Consider the following 6,369-nt stretch of genomic DNA (forward strand, 5'->3'; position numbering starts at 1 on the left):
TTTCTTTCTTTCTTTCTTTCTTTCTTTCTTTCTTTCTTTCTTTCTTTCTTTCTTTTTCTTTTCTTCAAGATGGAGTCTCACTCTGTCACCAGGCTGGAGTGCAGTGGCATGATCTCAGTTCACTGCAACCTCCACCTCCTAGGTTCAAGCAATTCCCCTGCCTCAGCCTCCTGAGTAGCTGGAACTACAGGTGTGCACCACCACACCCAGCTATTTTATTTTGTATTTTAGTAGAGATGGGGTTTCACCATGTTGGCCAGGAAAATCTCTATCTCCTGACCTCGTGATCTGCCTGCCTCGGACTTCCAAAGTGCCTGGATTACAGGCATGAGCCACCACGCCTGGCTCAATATTTTCTAACAGGTACTCTAGAAACAACTTTTAGTTAATTAGGGGGAACATGGGGCTAACAAATAAGGAAATGTGTTTTATTTTTCTGCCGATAGTGGGGACATCAAATTCTTCCATTTTCTTCCTTACCATATACAAATAAAACAGCAATACCTACCCTAAAATTCACAAATGTAAGCCCATAATTTTATATAGCAACTGAATTATTTCATATATACACACACACACACACACACACACACACACACACACACACACACACACACACATAATGGTAAAATCCAGCCATCTAAGAGAATGAACAAAGCAAATTTATTTAAAGCATCAAATGTGGGTTGTACATAAAAAATTATGTCTAAACAATTGGCTAAAAACGTAAATGTCACAAATCCTATTTTAAATATAGCAACTTAAGAAATAATTAGAAGGGAAAGAAGGAAAGGAATGCTAGTGGAATAATTTCATTTTTCTTTTTCACTAATTACTACAAATCATACAAATTTGTTAAAGCAAAAAAAAGATTTTACTATTTTATATACTGTAAATTCAAAATAAGTATTTAGACAACTTAAAATAACAATATGAATTTTAAATATTAGGAAGTAGGCAGCGAAGGTATTTATTTCTATCAATATATTTTTATTTTCTGTTAATAGTTGAAAGTTTTTATTTCTCCCTTTCTAATTTCTATTTCATACAAATTTTTCATAACTTCTTCAGTTTCTTTGCTGCATTTCATACTAAATATTTGAACATTTTTATAGCAACTTTTTTGGATTTATCAGTCTTTTATTTGTACGGCAAATGTCACACTTAAATCTGGAAAGACAGGAGAATTCAGAGAGTTGCAGCCACGTTCTTTTTGTGTGTGTGTGTGCTTTCGGTGCTGGGGTACATATGCAGATTGTTGCATAGGTGCACACATGCCATTATGGTTACTGTCTCCTGCATCGCCCCATCACCTACATCAGGCATTTCTCCCAATGTTTTTATCTCTCCCCAACCGCCCCTCCCCCAACTGTTCCTCTCCTAGCCCCCACCCCTCAAGAGACTGAAGTTTTTGATGTTCCCCTCCCTGTTCCCATGTGTTCTCATTGTTCAACACTCACCTATGAATGAGAACATGGGGTGTTTGGTTTTTTGTTCCTGTGTCAGTTTGCTGAGAATGATGGTTTCCAGATTCATCCATGTCCATACAAAGGACATGAACTCATCCTTTTTTATGACTGCATTGTATTCCATGGTGTACATATGCCACATTTTCTTTGTCCAGTCTACCATTGATGAACACCTGGATCAGTTCCAGGTCTTTGCTATTGCAAACAGTGCCACAGTGAACATATGTGTGCATGTGTCTTTATAACAGAATGATTTATAATCCTATGGGTATATACCCAGTAATGGGATTGCTGGGTCAAATAGAATTTCTATTTCTAGATCCTTGAGGAATCACCACTCTGTTTTCCACAATGGTTGAACAAATTTATACTCCCACCAACAGCGTAAAAGTGTTTCTATTTCTCCACATCCTCTCCAGCATCTGTTTTCTCCAGATTTTTTAATGATCACCATTCTAACTGGCATGAGATGGTACCTCAATGTACTTTTGATTTGCATCTCTCTAACGACCAGTGATGATAAGGATTTTTTCATATGTTTGTTGGCCTCAGAAATGTCTTCTTTGGAGAAGTGTCTGTTCATATCTTTCACTCACTTTTGAATTTTTTTTTTCCTTGGTAAATTTGCCTTAGTTCTTTGCAGATTTGATATTAGCCATTTGTCAGATGGGTAGATTGCAAATTTTTTTCCCATTCTATTGGTTGCCACTTAACTGTGATGATTGTTTCATTTGCTGTGCAGAAAAACTTAAGTTTAATTAGATCCCATTTGTCTATTTTGGCTTTTGTTGCCATTGCTTTTGGTGTTTTAGTCATGAAGTCCTTACCTATTCCTATGTCCTGAATGGTTTTGATTAGGTTTTCTTCTAAGGTTTTTATGGCATTAGATCTTATGTTTAAATCTTTAATACATCTGGAGCGAGCTAATTTTACTGTAAGGTGTCAGGAAGGGGTCCAGTTTCTGCTTTCTGCACATGGCTATCCAGTTATCCCAACACCATTTATTAAACAAGGAATCCTTTCCCCATTGCTTATTTTTGTCAGGTTTGCCAAAGATCAGATGGTTGTAGGTGTGTGGTGTTACTTCCGAGGCCTCTGTTCTGTTCCATTGGTCTATATCACTGTTTTGGTACCAGTACCATGCTGTTTTGATTACTGTAGCCTTGTAGTATAGTTTGAAGTCACATAGCATGATACCTCCAGCTTTGTTATTTTTGCTTAGGATAATCTTGGATATACAGACTCTCTTTTGGTTCCATATGAAGTTTAAAGTGATTTTTTTCTGTGAAGAAGATCAATGGAAATTTGATGAGGATAGCATTGAATCTATAAATTACTTTGGGAAGTATGGCCATTTTCACAATATTGATTCTTCCTAACCAGGAGCATTGTATAGTGACTTTTATAATGATTTGTTACACCAAAACAGATCAATTTTTACAATTTGTGGGTGCCTCACTCTTTCTTGCAACTCACATGTATTCTCAGTTTTTGTTTTGATTTTACTCAATGTTCAATGAGTATTTTATTTTAAGAGTTTTAGATTTTAGTTTAGATGTATTTTAGTTGTCTTTGTGTGTTTTATCCACTCTACTCCTTTTGTAATGGGATGGTACAGCCTTTATTTCAAAATATATGGCTAGCAATGGTGATCTAAGTATATATATATATATGTATATATATATATATATATATATATATATATAAAACATGTAGTGATCTAAGTATATGTATATATAAAATGATATAGACATACATAAATGTATAGCTATATATTCCAATGTATTCAATAGGTATTTTGTAGATATTTATTATTGTTTTACTTGCTTTTATGTCATGAACCCATTTTCGTTCTTAGTCATCTCTTATTTATATTTTTAGGAATCCCAATTAAATGTGTTTTAAAATTGTTTTTAGCTTAGTAATCTGAATAGAAATCATGTTTGATCATTTATTTATATACAATATTGACTTTCTTATTAACATTAGATTTTTTCATTGGATGAGATCGTTTATAAGTTTCTTTTTAATGAAAGAAGTTGCCATTGCTGTTATTTCTCTCTGAAAGGGTTGTATGGCTGCTACCTCTACATACCCAAAGCAGACTAGGTGTTGTAATGCCAAAAGTGGTTTTGTTCCCTTAAGATATTGGAGTATTAAGTATCCAGTTAATGAACTAGTGCTCACTACTAGTTTATGTGTAACCAGATTCATTTTTTTTTCTTATTTCCATTTCTTTATTCATTTCTGATCATCACTTCATTCTGGCAGTCCTCCCTGCCTCTTCCAGCTCCCTCTTCCCCCATCTATTTTTTCATCAATGTGTTTCTTCAATAATGTTCTTATTCCTCTAATCTCACTTTGGAGTCTGCTTCATGTAAGACCAGGACAAACCCACTAGATAGCCTTCTAAGGCAAGGTCAAGTTACTGCACTTTGCACCTTCTAAAGAATAATGGTGATTGTCAGGCCTCTTTGGTTGTGGATGCAAGATATGTTATTGCACTTGAGACTAACAGCTTGATGCACTTCCAAGATTATGTAAAATGATACCATTTTTGAAAGGAAATAAAGGAATAAATGGCTTTCTGGAAAGCCCTGGCTGTCATATAGATGCTTACAAATATAACTTAACTACTACGTAGATGTTGTGGTGGTAAATGAATCTGTGGTAGATAAGGTTGTTTTTTTGTTTTGTTTTGTTTTGTTTTTTTTGCTTTAGAGATATGGTCTCACTATGTCATCAAAGCTGGAGTGCAGTGGCTATTCACAGGTACAAGCATCACAGCACACTGCAGCCTCAAACTCCTAGTGTCAAAGAATCCTCCCGCCTCCACCACCTAAATAGCTGGGACTATAAGCAGGTGCTGCTGCACCTACTCAAGGCTGCCTTTCCCTCAACTGACACCTACAATCTCATACAAGATACTTTATAATCAACTGTTAGGGGAGAAAAAACAAACCAAATCTGATTCATGTATCATGTATTCATATGTTCATGTATGGATCAATTCAATGTGTTTGTATAAGCTGAAAATCAGCTTCTAGTACACTATAGGGTCACACATCTGTATCCTGAGGGGCATATTGTCAGGGTAAATCTCCTAAGTGTGCAGCAATGACTAACCACTTCAATGGGTCAAGGACTGCCAGAGGTTTGGTTACACATGGACTCCTATGCTGTGACTAATGGTATGGCTGATTGTTCAGGGATTGTTTATTAGGTAAGACAATTTATAAGTTTATTTTTAATAAAAAAAGTTTCCATTGCTGTTTTTTCTCTCTGAAAGTGTTGTATAGTTGTTCCCTCTAAATACCCATTGCAGACTAGGTGTTGTAATGCCAGTTAGAGATTTTGTCCGTTTATGATATTATATTATCATACATACTCCAGCATCAGAGAGGTCGGGAAGAAGTGAGATGTATAAATTTTTGACAAGTAGAGATGGAGGATAAGGATAAGAGGCATGAACATGGATCTATGAAAGAGCATTAAGTGACTGCTATTCCTGAGTGTTAGATGTATCAGGAGGAGAGCTAATAAAGAGCCATGCTACAATACTATCCCTCAAAACAATCAACTGGGACATATGTGACAAATTGATTATATCAGATGCCATCCACCCACCTAAAACATATTTTAGGTAGTTTTTCCTGGGACTCAAGCATATTTACAATGTGGGTTGGTTTTTCTGGCTCACAGTGTCTTTACTAGCACTGCTATCTAAATGCTCACAGTCTCTGACTTGCTGACATAAAATTGCCCATGACATTGTCTCTGACCAAGTGATTCATTGTGTGGCCAAAAGATATGAAAATTGGCAAGTGAAAATGGAAAGTACTGGTTATGTCACATACTGAACTATACAAAATTTGCTAATCTTATAGAACAGGAGACTAGCCCTAAAATACTTTATATAAAGTGCCAATTTTGAGAAAAATCCTGTGAACTTGGTGTACTGTCCACTAGGATGCAGTGTGTACTATAGACAAATGATGTTTTTTGCTCAAAAGGAAAATCACATGAATCCAGAAACCATGGGTGAGTGAACATTGCAGTGGGTCACTTACCATCACTCCCAATGTTTGTGCTTTCTGCTTTTGAAACTCAAAGTTCTATCAGTCCAGAGATCTTCATTCCAGTGAGGGAAGTTTCCACCCACGTTATAGTAGACATTTCACTAAACTTAAGCTCCTCTGTTGCTATGTTATTTTGTTACCTTCATGTCAGGAAAGCAGTAGGGGAAAAGGAACTGTCTAGTTCAGAGGGTAATTAATCCTGTTCACCATGAAGATGAATGGGGGCAACTGATTTGTGCATTAAGAACAATTATAGTACGCCATGGCCCATTTCAGCTCTAAATGGGAAATTGCAACACTCATAGCCTAAGTAAAATTATGAAAACCAGGATATTATGCAACAAAGTAAGCCGCTTAGACAAGAAGCGGCCGGTTGAGGCCAAGGGAAACCTTAAACGGGTGAAAGAGGGAGGAGAAAATGAATGTAGCCTTGGTACCAACTATAACAACAGTGCTTTTTTGCATCTCATTAACCTCTCCTTTTATATATATCCACTGAATTATGATGAATAGGCACCGCAAAATAAAACAGTTTGATTGGAATATACTTAATGTAAAATATAATGGGCCATCACGAGTGCAAGTGATTCCGGAAGCAGACACATGAAATGCTCAGCCCAGGACACTTCATCACTCTTACGCTGCTGCTCTGCTTCTAATTGCAAGAACCTGGGACTCTCCTGAGGCCTGTCTTCAAGCTGCTTTCTCCCCATGCACAAATCGTTGGAGCTTCCTAAAGATTTACATCTTCCATGTTGGCCTGTAGGAGATGACTGACTATTGTAGCAGTATAAAAGCTTATTTCCTTAAGTTGAGTAAGA

Source organism: Cebus imitator, unplaced genomic scaffold (genome assembly GCF_001604975.1).
Source record: "Cebus imitator isolate Cc_AM_T3 unplaced genomic scaffold, Cebus_imitator-1.0 Scaffold17, whole genome shotgun sequence".
NCBI lineage: Eukaryota > Metazoa > Chordata > Mammalia > Primates > Cebidae > Cebus > Cebus imitator.